Here is a 15,824-nt window from a genome sequence, read left to right as displayed (position 1 = left end):
CTGTATATCCGAAAAAATGGATCAGCTGTCCATGTGCAAATTCACGGACAAGAATATAGACGAAGAAAATACAAAACATGACTGGAATGTTCATCTTCTGCAAAAAAAAAGAGACAAAGCAATCATCAATGTAAGAAGTCTAATTCAAAACATTTTTAAAACTTAAAAGCTAAACATAGAAAGATTCTTTAAAAAAATACAACTCATAATAAAAGCAAAAGCATGGACCTGCTTCCTTGTTATGATATACACAACATTGTTTGTTTAGGTAAATAAAAATCACTCTTTAGAGTATGTGTGCATCGATCCAAAGAAAATTTGTATGCACCGAACATGCAATACTATTTTGATTAGCATGATCAATACTGGTAAATGAAAAGATGTTAAGCAAGATAATGTTTGAGTTTCATCAAGCCAATTTCTTCAACGGACCAGCTTTTCATTAATCCTTCAAGAATGTAATGTCCTCTTTAATTCTGTCATAACATTTCATGATGACCCAGTGCTAAACATCACTCTAAACTGCCACATTGCAGACATCGTAGCGATATGACTGAAAAATTGTTAAAGCTACGTTAAAACCACAAATCACATCACATCAATATATATTGATTTTGTTTGGTTCACATGTAATTAATATAATGTACAAATTTTCCTTTTATTCTCGTCTTACATGGCAGAATAGTGAGGTTTCATTTTATGTTTGTTCTCGTTTGTTGTGCTCATCTTTGCATAGGTTCAAGTATGCGATCTGAGCGTCCGCCTCGGATGCGTTCGAACCCCGACCGAGTCATACCAAAGACATAAAAATGGTACTAGCAGCTGCCTCGCTTGGCGCTCAGCATAAAGAGGATAGTGGTAAGAATTGTCGGTCTGGTGTCAAGATAATGTGACTGGTTGGTGCTACACTTCTGAGCCATGATGCCCCAGTGCTAGACATCAATACAAAATGCCACACAGCAGACATCGTAGCGATATGACTAAAATTGGTAAAGCTACGTTAAAAATCCAATAAACTGAAACACATGCAACAATAAACAGAAGACAAAACCACGTGACTACTTTCATACATGGTTTTACTTGATGCATTTATATACAGTGGACAAAACATTAAAAAAATTTCAAACACAAATGCAAGATGCGGTAAATATTTTTGTGAGCAAGCGCATTCACAATGACAGCTGCACTGTTGAGAATTGCTAAAATAAAGGAACACATTCCAAACAATTATGGGTCACAAGCGCCATCTATGTTGGATAGTAAAATCAAGTCTTTGTAGATTTGTTTACACTGTTCATCATATCAAGGCTTGTTTTCACTAACCAGTATAGATGGCACTCATCGCCCATTTTTACCTGAAATGCGTATCTATGTTTAATTGTACTCTGAACTTTGGACTTGTTTGTCTTTGTTTTCCTTTTAAAGAGGACCTGTTGGATCCGATGGTACTAACGACAGTTTTTAGCTATCCAGCTCTGTTCAACTCATTTCCTTTCATTCCAAAATTAGTATTCTATATATCTTATCACAATGTATCTAAGTAAATAACCCTACTGCATAATGACGTTAGTAATGTAAACAATAGAGGGAGGGGTAAGCAATTCAAAACAGTCAGCCGACTTTCTTGATGAATGTAAAAGTGTTACATGAAACCGATTCCTATAAAATTGTCTACATTACTGTTTCCAATGCCCTTTGTTAAATATTATTTTCCCAATGGACCCCTGTAAGTTGATATGCATTTGTTCAAAACTTTTGTCTAACCGTCGTTTGCCTGTGTAAGGTCAGGTTTTGGTTAGTATTTTTTCAGCAATTACCTATTAAAAATGAAATTAATTGGACAATCTTTCCATATATTTTATTACCGGTAAGTTAATACAAATTTATTTTAGTGATACTATTGAGTAGGGAAAATTGCAAAAAGTTTATACACCGGCAACCAGGTCAAAGGTAGAATTCGTTTATCACGAGTTTATTCGGCTGGAACTCAATAATATTTCGCAGCGGAGCGTCTTTTAAATATTGTTGTTGTTGTTGAAGAGTTTAACGCCATTTTTCAGCACAGTATAGGTTATACATGGTGACCAGTATAAATGGTGGAGAAAGAACATGGTAAAACCTAGGAAAGACACACACACACCCACACCCCCGAGAAGCTACTGGCAAGCTTTCTCACAAACCCACATTGGCCGAACCCGAGACTCGAACACACGCAGACAGAGGTGAGCTGGCAATGATCCGAAACGGTGAGCGCTTTAGACCACTCGGCCACTCGGGAACCCTTGAACTGTGTTCAGCTGTACTATAAAGACAAGACATGGGATACTTCATTTAAGCGCTGAACACCTCTGAATTTGTTTTATTTTTCAGTCATTCGACTGAATCAGAATGGTTTAGTTTAATATCTCACATTCAATTCCATCATCCAACGCTCCGATAGATTTTGCTTACATGTGAAATCCCAGGGACATGATTGAAAGGATACGAGTAAATATTAAAATGAATTATTTCTGAACGCCTTTATAATCATACGTCGTTTAGTACAAACCTTTTTTTTGTCCCCTTTTGTATTCTAGTTTCGCCTTTTGCGAAGAATGTAATATTTACTGCTTTGTAATTGCGGCTTGCGTCTTTACGATATCTCAAAGTCAGGACGCCTTTCTTCGTAATTTACCGGGTCAGGATGGCAAAATTCATCCACCTCAATGACATCTGAATTTCCTATAGCATTAGTCCACAAAGAGATGGAGAAAAGCTGGCCGTGCATGTATTTTGCATCCTAGTCTGTCTTCTTCACTCGGTGATTTACCTCGCTTGTCTTCTTTACAAATCAGATAGTACCTAAATAGTGCTCCGTTCCACAGGTAATCCTTCTGTCATACTATTTTTACTTCCAACTCAAAATATTTTTCCATAACATAATTTTGCCTCTATTTTAGTGGAGAGAATGAAACTTATCCTGCTCGAATAAAATATACACCGTTACACCTGAACAGAAATTTTGACATGCGCTGTACGGTCAAAAATTCTATTCTATTCTATCTATATTGTATTTAAATTTCAGTGAATAATGGTCAGGTTATTTAAAGTGCCAAATCATTTAATTTTCTATAACATCATTTTAGGTAAAACCCCTACTCTGAACGACTGTCATAAATGTAAATAAGTTATACCATACGTTGAATGATTTTACTCGATTGTGATTGTGCAGGCCGTTCCATACTTCCTTGATAGGGAGATACGAAATATACGTAATTTATAAATTTGCCCTTGTATGGTGTGTTGCAGGGCCGACAGGGGAGGGGGCTTCCGGGGATGTATCCCCGGGATCCGGGCCCGTAAGGGGGGAGGGGCTGGGCCGGACAACGCTTTTAATTTTATAAAAGAAAATTGTTGTTTTAGCAAGAACTAGGAGAGGCCCGGGTGTTTTTTTACCCCAGGGCCCGTGATAGCTCTCTACGGCCCTGGGTGTGTGGTGGTGGTGAATGCATGTGATTAACGGAAAGCGGCATACTGTGCGAAAACAGAATCAACACATACACCTGTAGATGTAGTAGTAATATAAATTTTGCAAACGTTGCGAGAAAAAAAATATATTACTCCTTCGCTAGTTAACTTTCAAGATTTTACAAATGCCGGTCAAATAAAATGTAAACTTCGGTGTGGTATTCAATCAATATCGCGATGAATGATATATTGAATTTGCGTCTGTAATACTCACATCAAGTATCCTGGCGTTTCAATCGTTACAAGAATCTAAACTGAGTCTCTTTCTTTGTCTCTCTTTCTTGTCATTGCATCTGCACAATTAATACCTTCAGAAAAGTCGAATCCCATGTATAATACACGTGCCTGGAAATAATCGTATATGAAGAAACAGTTGCAGAGTTGCTCGAATGATCCTCTTTATTTCGCCATCCAAGAATAATAACAAATTGTAGAAAATGTACACCATTTTCATTCTAGTACGTAACGCATACGAGGACGAGGATCTCAGAGCAAAGTCTTTATGTAAAAGAAGGCTTAATAACAAAAGCTAATCCTTGTTCCTTAACTAGTCAATCTATTTTTTAGTTCCTACATCTTTACAAAAAGAGAAATTTTATGATGTGTACAATGGTCCAAAATACCAATATGTGTGCTCTCTTTTCCAACGTTATAATTTGCTATTTTACATGTATTATACGCAAAATGTAATAAAAAAAGAGGAAATAAAAAAAGAGGAAAGTTGTTAGCGTCGGACGGGACATTTCATGTTGTTTTTGTTGTTGTTGTTGTTGGGGGTGGGGGGTTGTTGTTTATTTAAGGAAACCAGCATGCAATTGAACTTTTGTCTTTTTTTTTGTTGTTGTCATTGTTATTGGTATTTTTTGTGAGTACGATATTACGTTATTTTGTCACTATTCATCCCTTATGCTCATCTGAATATGTTTGAATTTATTTATTTTTGTTAATGCGGAAAACAATAATGCATTGATGATATTATGCAGATCTTCTGCTAACATTTTTAAAATGACTCTGTTTTATCGTTTAAACAACGCCATGCAATAAACGTTAGCAAATGTATTCGGGGCTACAAGTTCTCAAAAATTAAATAAACCCTTAATTATCATCGATAAGAAATTTACAAGAATAGCGGCACAAAATGAATATGATTTGATAAAAGTTTTTAAAAAACATATTCGATTCAGGTAAGAGAGAGAGAGAGAGGGAGAGATTACATGAAATAATAAATTAATAGATTTATCCTCGTCGTAGATTTTATTATAGAGTATAAACACCGAAATGAATACAGAACGTAAACAATAACTAACACGAAGAGCATCATGTGTTTCTATATCTGAACGGCAGTTAACAACTGAGAGGAAAAAACAAATTCTGAATACTCTATAATGGTAAAAAGCGTTTCATGTCTTCTAATATGTATTTGGAACAAGTAAAATAAGCAAATATTTCTATTCGCAGTAAAATCAGATGATCGTATAACAAAATATTTTAGTCGCTGGCATATAGAGATGATTTAGGTTTTGAACCAATATCCGAAGCTATTCTATTTGCAAGTAAATATGTGATGATATTCATTTTCTATATTTTCATCATGGATTACATCTAAAATGATTAGAATATAAATCAATAGTAATCACAAAGGTTATTTCTAATTCTAGTTTGTAGAATGCGTGATGTCCATCTTTCTAATTAGGAAATGGGACGGCGCATGTATTTTAGGCTCTATTTTACTTCTGAAGATAGAATAGTTACTGTCATCATTTGTTCAGTCTGGAATTGAGTTCCAGACATGAATAGAAGAGAGTGAGTATGAGTTTCTACTTATTTTGAGTCTGGTATTAATTTAAATAAAGTGATTCCTTTTTCAGAGATGATGCATATTTATCTCACTAACGGTGGTAGAATGTCAGCAAGATAAAAATGAGAGATGCCGTACACAATTTTATGAAAGCAACACAGTTTATGGAAATTTTGCCGGTCTGTTAAGGTAAGCCAACGAGTTTCTCCACAACTATTACGACACGATGCACTTCTAGTACCACCAGTCATAAATTCGCCTTGCTTCTACTTGAACATTTTTTAAAAATAATTTAAGACAGTTTTCAGCGGAACACCTATTTCATTCAGCACCAGCTAAATTTATATTGATGTATTTTATATAAATGGACTACAGCTTACGCAAGAATAACATTTCCTATGTTGTAATCTGGATTGAAGTCGACCAAAACACTGCCTTGACCAATCGTCAATCGTTTTAATCCGAATTTAGTACATATTCAATTTCGTAAGTATAATTGGATGATTACGTCAATAAGCTATCATTATACTCAAAATGTTCTCGGCTGTATCATTAATATACACCAGAAAAAAATTATGGATCTGTAAAAAGACCAATGGCACATTAGAAGCGATCAAAATATAACTTGTCGCAATTTTAGCGGATTTTTGGTTCACCATCCCCCCGTCACAAAAACTCAGACCCCTCAAATAGAGCATTTAAAAAATCAAATTGGTTTGAAATCACTTTGTATTAGGAAAACACAAAAATACAACACTGTCTTCTGAATTATTTAATACTTAAAAATGTCTTAATCCAGGTTTGGTTCCCTGGAAACCTATTAAAAGAAAAATTGTTTTTTTAAAACATGGTTAGGAAAAAGACATAAACTCCAAGGATCAAAGATGTAGACATCTCATGAATTTATTTCTCAATGTGCTCTTCCTCCCATGCCCATGTAAAATATTCCTTTATGGATCAAACTGGAAAACCTTGGCCAATGAGACTGTCGTCCTTGGGAAGGGATATTCCGTTCAAATGGAGCTCATCCTCATCAAGCCAATCCGCACTCTTTCAGTTTTCCTCGTTCGCGATTATGACCATAATCTTGCGTTGCCTAGAAGCAGACACTCTCCCTGGTCTGATGCGCTTCGACGGAACTCAATCTTATTTGTGCTAGAAAGCAGCTGCGCAGCATGACCAGAGAGGCGAAAGACAGGTGGCATACCTTGTACATCCCCTAGATAAATTCGTCATTAAGATCCAGACAAAATAGTGTGTGGCAGTGCGCAGTAGGAATCTATTGTATCTCCCACTTGGTAGGTGGGGCTAAAAGCAGCTGGGAGAATATTCAGCAGCAGCAACAAATCCATTCTGCAGATGCAAATGAAACCGTTTTCATGAAACCAGTGTCCCGTCCCCACGCAGCAGTTATCGGGATTCAAACCAGTTTAAATCTGGCCAACAAGACGAAAACTTCTGGCAGTCGCACACACTGGTTACAATTATGTCGGCCCTCCAAACCAGATCCAATAGCATGAGTTCAAATAACATCTACATTCTCCAAACAACTACATAATTATTGTGGACCTGTCGGCGCTCCAAAGTTGTCTGAAAGATGAAAATATTGATGCATTAGTCAACAAAGAAGAATTTCTTTCTCGTGTGTCAAAATATATGCTATTCGAGTTTGAACGCTCTGCCAATATGTGCAAGAGTGACATTACTGATGCACTGAGTAAATTCCCATACTCCAAACTCTGTGGAATCTGTATGGTGTCAAGTGGACGAATAAATAATTTTTCTGCACTATAATAGCGTTCGGTAGGCGAAGTAGTCCCATCTTTTGTATACGCTAATAGGAGCGATTTCATAGGTAACGCGACATAATTGTTGCATTTTATATTTCGTACACCTGATGGATGACTTTTTGTCCATTCATGAACCCAACTTTTAAGTTGAAAGAACAATATTATTAATTATATTTATCTTCGATATATTACCTATTCCAACTACTAGTCACAAGTTGCTGGAACTATCGCCATTTATGGAATACTTAGGTATAATACTAGACTCTGACAAAAATGGAAACTAAATTGTCAGAGGATAAGCTTTACATATTAGCTGTACTGTTAAGAAACTTCCGAAAAAGGAAATCTTGCACGAAGACAGAATTGCTTAGTCTTTTGGGCCATTTACATTACTAATGTCGATCGATAGCCCCTGGTCGTACTTTCAAGACGTATCTGATTTTCAGCAACAGTCACCGAAATGCATCATCCCTTGAAATTGAATAATGTATACAGACTGGATCTAAACATCTTTAGTAACTATTGGTCTCAGTGGGTGCAGTTTTCTTTCTCATTTAGGCCATATTATTCTGAGATCTTTACTTATTCAGAACCATCTTTCGGATTCGGTGATTTTTCCTAGGCAGGTTGTTCTCTTGGCCTGAAGATTTTTACATAATGGACACAGAACAGACACGTCATCTTTGGTTCCGATAGAAATTTACCCAATAACAGATGCAGCCTATCTATGGGGCCGTTTGTGGCAGAGAAAAGGGATTTTGTTCCATCTTAACGATATCAGTATGCAGTTAACATAATTGTTATAGGCTGATATAAGTCTTAAATGATAATTAAATTGCTCAGATTTTGAATATATTTCAAGAAAATATAAACTAGATTGTTGATGCCTCCCCCCCCCCCATGTAAAATTTTCCCACTGCAAAGAAAACTCTACATCCATGCTTGGGTATCTAGGAGCTGATATTTTACTAAACACAACTGTGGATCAGTTCTCGTAGGTTGCATATAGCCACCTACTCAATCTGTCTGTGCCTTAAGATTACAATTTTTATCGCAGTTTATTTTAGCTTGTTTTTAGCTCAATCACTATGTGCGACAAGGTTATATTTCGCTGACTATTTCTTGTTGAAGTGTCACAAATATGTGCATCCCGCAAATCGCGTTCAACCCTGCTGTTGATTTTGGTCCATAGTTTGATTGTATCTTCCCTTTTCATCATGCCCAATCTTCTGTAGTAGGGATATGCACTTCTGTCTCCACTTCTTTGCCTCTAATCATAGCGATCTTTAGTTTTTCTTTGTGATAGTACTACGGACTAAAGATCTGCCTCCGCTTGCATTGGATGGAAAAAATGAAGTTTAGGACAAGTGATTCAGAATCTTTTGCATCACTGTGTAAATCAAGACGTATTTTACCCTGGACCTTTCTATCTTTTGCCCTTGACTTTCTGTAATCTTGATTATAATTATGCAGATCAACCATTTGAAACAGCTTGAAATTTAAGGTCAATTCTAGACGCATCGGATCTAAACAAATATTGTTGTCGCTTTAATAATGAGATCACGTGACCCAATAAAGAGCTTATTACGCTATAATGTCACCTTTAGTGAAACACAAAACCTTATTTGCATTAAGAAGTTCACTACCTTGACACGTTTGTCCACCAAATAGTATGACATGGGAGTTAAAAAATAGAAGTAGACTGGATCACGTGGTTTATTATATGTTATTTATAGACTATTATAACAATACGTTGACAACTTAAACGATACACTAACTGAATTATAGGCAAGTTTGATTATTAAAAGTTCTTTTTGCATTCAACATATTATGCAAGTACTATAAAAAAATAAAAGTCGCCTTATTTTTAACACAGTTTTGGATACATCATTTCCTCGGCAGAATGTGCTAAACAAAAGAACACAAGCACATTTTGCTATACCATGTCCACGGCATAATGTGCTAAACAACATGTATGTATGTATTGACACAAACAATAATAACTACGCAAATTCAAAGTGGTTTCCCAACGTTTCGGATTAAGCAAGCTCTTCGTTATGGAGGAAGAAACAAAATACACAAAATCAACAATTAACATAATATCTAAGAATTTTTTGGAATCCTACATGTTAGAATCACTGAGGGCAATTTACAACAAGGGATACAGCAATACAAAGTTGTGCAGAAATAACAGACGAGCGGTTCGTTGTGTCCATCACATAACAAACCAGGCAGAAAGTTTTAGCCTCATTCTGAGTTGTGAACAGAGGACGGAGAAAAAACGTGGCGAGAGATCGACGCCAGATACTCTATCCCGGTAGAGGTATGCAAGGAAGTTTGGAAGGAAAAATGTTAAAATAATATAATGACAATATAAATGACAATAATAAAAGTTAATAATAAAAATAATAATAAAGACCAGAAAAGCATACGAAATATAAATACTTGGGTAGATATTAGTGCAAACTTTGTGTCGGGTACACAGCTAATGGCTGGCTGTAATTCTGACAAGGCTGCAGGTGAAAGGTTAGATGTGGTCATTGAGGCCAAATTCACCATGAGATTTAAATTGTGGTATCTAGTATCGTTCCTTCTGTGTCTGTCCACCCTTGGACATAGTCAGTCGGTAACATCTCGAGCGACTTTACTGAATGTCAGTTCGAGTTGTAGTGGTTGGCGACTTTAGCGTTGATTTTGTTGCGAACGTGGCTTTTGTGATTATTCATTCGCATTCTGAAATCAATATTTTCCCCAACATATTGAATGACACATATCTTGCATGTCAAAAGATTGATTGCATTATTGGCTCCACATCCTAACTGCTGATTAATCATGTAATTAACTTCTGTTGTCGAGCTTCTGAAGGATTTGATCTCGGACATATGTTTGCAACTTAGACAACGGTTGTCTTTATATTGGTATGTGCCTGAATATGTGGAGTTGTTTAAAGTTCATCCGGCGCGTACAAGATGGTCCTTGGATGTTTAAATATACGGTACGCAACTATAGGAACTTTTTGAAATATTAACCGCGGTATGTTCAGACGATTCGTTATGGTGCCAGTGTTTGCGTATAATCTGTTGTAGATTTGGGGAATTGGGGTGGTTTAGAGTATAGGTCATTTTCTATGTTCTCCTCCAGAAAAATAGATTGAGTATCCAAAAAGATACTCGATCTGTTCGATGACTCGGACTTAAGTTTAATCGTAGGGTGAAAGTTATTGGTCAATTTTAGGAAATATTTTGAAATGGTCGCCTGTTTTGATCAATTTTGACTCTATGTCGTCAATCAATCTACACCAGAATAGGGGTCTATATGGTGCTTCGTTGAGACGCTTTTGCTCTAGTCTACCCCTTTAAAATATTGCCATACGAAGGTGCCATTTTAGTCCCCATTACAGTCCTATTAGATTTTAGGAAGGCGGCTGCTGGTAGCATTTTTATAAGTCTTTGGTATGACTCGGCCTGGGATCTAACCCGCGAACCCCCGCATTCGAGGAGGACGCTCTAACCACTTAGGCCACCGGAGCGGTATCCCCAGCATTGAATTACGTAGTGTTTATTTAAATAATAATAATACTTTATATTTTTCCGACGTTTTATAGTATATTTAATTTGATTTATAGTAAATTTAATTGGATGTATAATAATAATAATAATAATAATAATGAGGACTTTGTATAGCGCCTAATCTTTAGAAGCTCTAAGCGCTTTACAACTTTAGACAATACCTATAAGATAAGAAACATAATAATATTATTATAAAAACAAACAACATGAAATTAGAAAAACATTAAAAAAAATAAAAAAACATGCTGAGAATATTTCAGGTAGGAAATTTTATTAGGTCTTTAAGTTTGTTCTTGCTGTCAAAATAAGTGAGTTTTGAGAGCCCTCTTGAATGTGATCACTGTGTCTTTGTGTCTAAGTTCAGTGGGAAATTCATTCCAAGTTGCTGGGCCCTGGTATGCAAAAGAACGCTGTCCATATGACTTTGTTTTCATACTTGGAATAATGAGTATACGATTGTCAGAAGAGGAGCGTAAGTATCTTGCTGGTGTGTACACATGGGTGAGGTCAGATAGGTATGTTGGACTAGAGTCCGACAGTGAAATGTAGCACAGAGAACAAATTTTGTGTTTGATTCTGGATCGAATGGATAGCCAGTGTAGGGTACGGAGCAGCGGAGAGGTGTGCTCTGATCGTGGTACTCTAAGTATGATCCGAGCAGCTGTGTTTTAAACTTTTTGAAGTTTCTGGAGTAGATATTGAGATGAACCAGACAGAATTGAGTTACAATAGTCCAGTCTTGAAAGTACTAATGAACACAGAAGTGTTTTAGTGGCATCAACTGAAAGGTATTTGCGAATGGAGCTGATGCGTCTCAGCTCAAGATATGCAGCCTTGCATATGTTCATGACATGTTGTGCAATGTGAGAGTACTGTCCAGAGTAACACCTAGGGTTTGTACTGATTGTCTGAATTTAATGTTGGCGTTGTTGATATTTATTGTTTGAGGTAAAGGATGTGAATGAGAACGTATTTGTGTTGTGATCAGAATGGCCTCAGTTTTATCATCATTCATCTGCAGCTTGTTACAAGTCATCCATGATTTCATGTCAGAAATGCACCTCTCTACACCTTGAATGGTAGCATCAATTTCAGTTGGGTATCTAGATTTGTATATTTGGGTTTCATCAGCATAAAATTGGTGAGACACTGGATGATGATCTATGACATTTGAGAGCGACTGAGTGTACAGAATGAAGAGAACAGGTCCAAGAACAGACCCATGTGGAACACCACAACACAGATCAACTGGACTGGAATGTATTCCATTTGCAGATACAATTTGTGTCCTGTTGACCAAGTATGACTTGAACCACAGTAAGGCTGTATAATGAATGCCAAATACATGTTGGAGACGGTGAAGTAATATATCATGGTCTATTGTGTCAAATGCTGCAGACAAATCAAGGAGGGTGAGGACTGTAATCTTTCCGCTATCCAATGCAGAGAGAATGTCATTAACTACTTTTAGAACAGTAGTTTCAGTACTGTGGTAAGGGCGATATGCAGATTGTACATTGCTAAAAAGACTGTTTGAATTCAGATGAGATACAAGCTGGGATAGAACAACCTTTTCTAAGATTTTTGAAATGAATGGGAGATTAGAAACTGGGCGGTAGTTCTTTAAATCGTTATGCTCGAGTGTTGGTTTCTTCAGCAGAGGCTTTACAATGACAGTTTTGAAAAATGATGGGAATTCCCCAGATGAGAGAGAGGTATTAATAACATCAGTTAGTGAAGGCAATACTGGATCTAAGCACTCAAGCAGCAGTGATGTTGGAATTGGATAAACTTCACATGACTTTGGTGCACTCTTCATCACGATTGTATGTACGAAATCCATAGAGACAGGTTCAAATGCTGCTAATGGTTGCGGCTCAAATTATGTATCCCAACTGTATGGTGACGAGTCACTTGAAATTGTAGTGTCAAGCTTATCTCTAATGGTTTGTATTTTGTCACGGAAGAAATTTGCAAACATGTCCGGAAGGTCGACTGGAGAGAAGGTAGTTGGAAGTGGTGTTGATTTGTTCCTTGACATTAGCTTGTTAGTAATCTCGAAGAGCTCTTTGCAGCTGAAACTTCCCATGATCTTAGTAGTGTAGTGGGCTGATTTCGCTGCATGGACTATATTTGTGACATTCTTCTTAGCGACTTCATAGATTTGCTTATGAATAGTGAGTCTGGTGGAAAGCCAGAGCCTCTCAGCTTTACGGCGGTCTCTTTTAGCAGTGCGAAGCTGGTCCCTAACACTGCTATACCATGGAGAACACTTTTGAATTGATACTCTGCACTTGGTAGCTGGGGCATGTTTGTCAAGTAATGAACGCAGACAGTTATCGAGTTGTTTTGCGGTAGGGGGTAAGCAAGTTGTTAGGTTAGCTTGGATGTCGTGCATTAGTTTGGTTCTATTTATCATACGGAGGTTTCTCTTAGTAGCAGATAAAGGTGGTGGGTTGTGGACTGATACGTCAAGATAGCATATAATGCAGAGGTGATCTGATGCAAGGCCATGGGATACCAGGGAGCACCGTAGAATGTTATCATCAGGTTTATGAAGAATCCAGTCTAAAATGTGACCATGTTTATGAGTGGGTTGGTTAACTGACTGTTTGAGGTTGAAAACATTAATGGAATCTATGAGTTTTGATGTATTTGAGTTTCCGGGACAGTCAAAGTGAAAGTTGAAATCTCCAAGAATAATCAGGTTGCCACCTATCGAAGTTCCATAGTCCAGGAGATTCGGAAACTGGTACAAAAAGAGAGAGTCATCCAGCTTGTTTTTTCTACTAGGAGGAGGGCGGTATAGGCAGAAAAAATGGACTGACCTTTGATCCAGTGTGAGTGTGGTTTGGACTAGTTCAAACGATGTGTGGTCGAAATTGAATGTTGTGGTGTAATTAAGACGTTTTATCATGGAGTTCTTTGTGGTGACAGCAATTCCACCTCCGCGAGAATTACGGGGGAACGACTTGATGGAGTAACCAGTGGGTGTTAGATCCGCACACTTGGGCTCATCGCCTGATGTTTTTAGCCATGTTTCAGTCACGAAAAATATGTCAGCATTTTGGTTGTTGATAAAATTAACTATTTCTGTGCGCTTTTCCGGTGGTCCTACTGACTGGGCATTGAATAATGCAATGCGCAGAGGTATTTCTTGGATAGCTGACACAAAGGTTGACGAATTAATTGGGATTTGAATTAGGTTATCTAAATTAACGGTCCATTTTTTTAATTTATTTTTTTCGCTAAGAAGAATGTCACAAATGTTGTCCATGCAGCGAAATCAGCCCACTACACTACTAAAATTTGTAAGCAATGTCTTTCCAAAAATTCTATCTGAGAACAAAATATTTACTTTCCTTTTTAAATATCGTATTTAACTTACTACTGACAAAATAACATAAGGAATCTTGATTTGAAGCTATGTTGTTAAATACAGACCAGATAGAGCCCGTGCGAAGTACATCAGCCTAAAAGAAACTAGTTAGAATGCCAATCTAATAAGAAATTTACTTTAATTATTAAATATATTATCAGTATGTTCTATGGCAAAACAATTAGCGGTCCGATTCCTGTAAAAGACAAATCATTCTAAGTCTTACAATAACAAACTGGTATGGAAGTCAAACAGAGTTAATATAAAGATCTAACAAAGACAGATAGTCACCGATATTCGGAAACTTAAGCGCAAATTATAAGAACGATGCCAAATCGTGCACCAGAGTTCAAACGCGAAATCATGAATCAAGCAAACACAACGTTAATATCGAGCCTTTTCCCAATTTATTTGTAAACTGTGCATTGTCCCAAGTCCGGATTCCCCTTACTGTAAACACAATTGTTTTTTGATGGGTACTGAAGGCTCATACCTATTCCAATCCCCACACCATGCCTCCCAGACGAAATAAATCAGAATCACACACATACATCCGTCAAACCAATAAATATTACACAAGCAAAAATAAAAAATAAAGGCAAGCATACAATATGTATACAACTAGATGTCAACATTACATGTACGCCCCCTAATTTTACACAAGACTGATAAATGATACCATTTGGACAAAATAGGTGATTATATCACCTTCACAATGACCTTGACATGAGGTTTTGCAATAACTCCACCATCTGAATGATTACAATATCAGTTATATTAATATGACCTTGATTTATACAATAACAACATCGGAAACGTATAGATTCCGTGACCAGCTATTGAATCACACTTTTTCAGGTGAACACTATCAATGCGATGGTGACTAAAATCTTGAATCTCGAAACTCTTGTGTGTCGATTTAATTATTGCCCAGCGCATAACACACCAGTTATATCTATAAAGAGAGTTTCTTGCATGACCTAAGACCAAAACTTCACCTATTTTTTAATTCCAACTAGAATAAAATTATCCACAGGAGAGTTTCTTGCATGACCTAAGACCAAAACTTCACCTATTTTTTAATTCCAACTAGAATAAAATTATCCACAGGAGAGTTTCTTGCATGACGTAAGACCAAAACTTCACCCATTTTTTAATTCCAACTAGAATAAAATTATCCACAGGATTTTACGTTATAAAATAATGTTAGTAACATGGATCAGAGACTACTTATAATGATTTAAAAGACTCAATACAACAATACGAGAAACAGGCGCATGCACTGAAATAAATGATTATCGGCATTACAAAGCAAGCCAAAATGATGACCGGGTCAACAACTTTTGATCTGTGAAATTTTGCCTTATAATGAAATATCTGGATTCATGCCAAAAATGACAACATTAGAAACCTGTGAATCTTGAACATTAAACTGTAAGTACTACATATGGCATTTTTTTATTTTAAAGCCCAGCTGCAAATTCATCTCCCTTGTATAAAATAAATTTTTTTCTGGTGCACGCGTAATTTCTAATGTCTTTTTTAGATTACATTTGTAGCTTTTACTAAGTGTGGTTCGACAGACCTAACTAGTTCTACCAAACTTGGAATAGCCATTAACTTGATAAACCAAATTGACATATCTGTTTTTACGTGTTTAGGCTCTAATAAACAGTAACACAGAAAACGTGAAAACAACGAGATTGTAAAATCTAACAAATAATTTATTTCCCTGAAAAAATTCTGTAAAAATGAAAAAATAAGAACTTACGGTTTCAATA

This window comes from Sinohyriopsis cumingii, chromosome 6 (assembly GCF_028554795.1).
Source record: "Sinohyriopsis cumingii isolate HCF-2022 chromosome 6, ASM2855479v2, whole genome shotgun sequence".
NCBI lineage: Eukaryota > Metazoa > Mollusca > Bivalvia > Unionida > Unionidae > Sinohyriopsis > Sinohyriopsis cumingii.
This window is presented reverse-complemented; position numbering follows the sequence as displayed.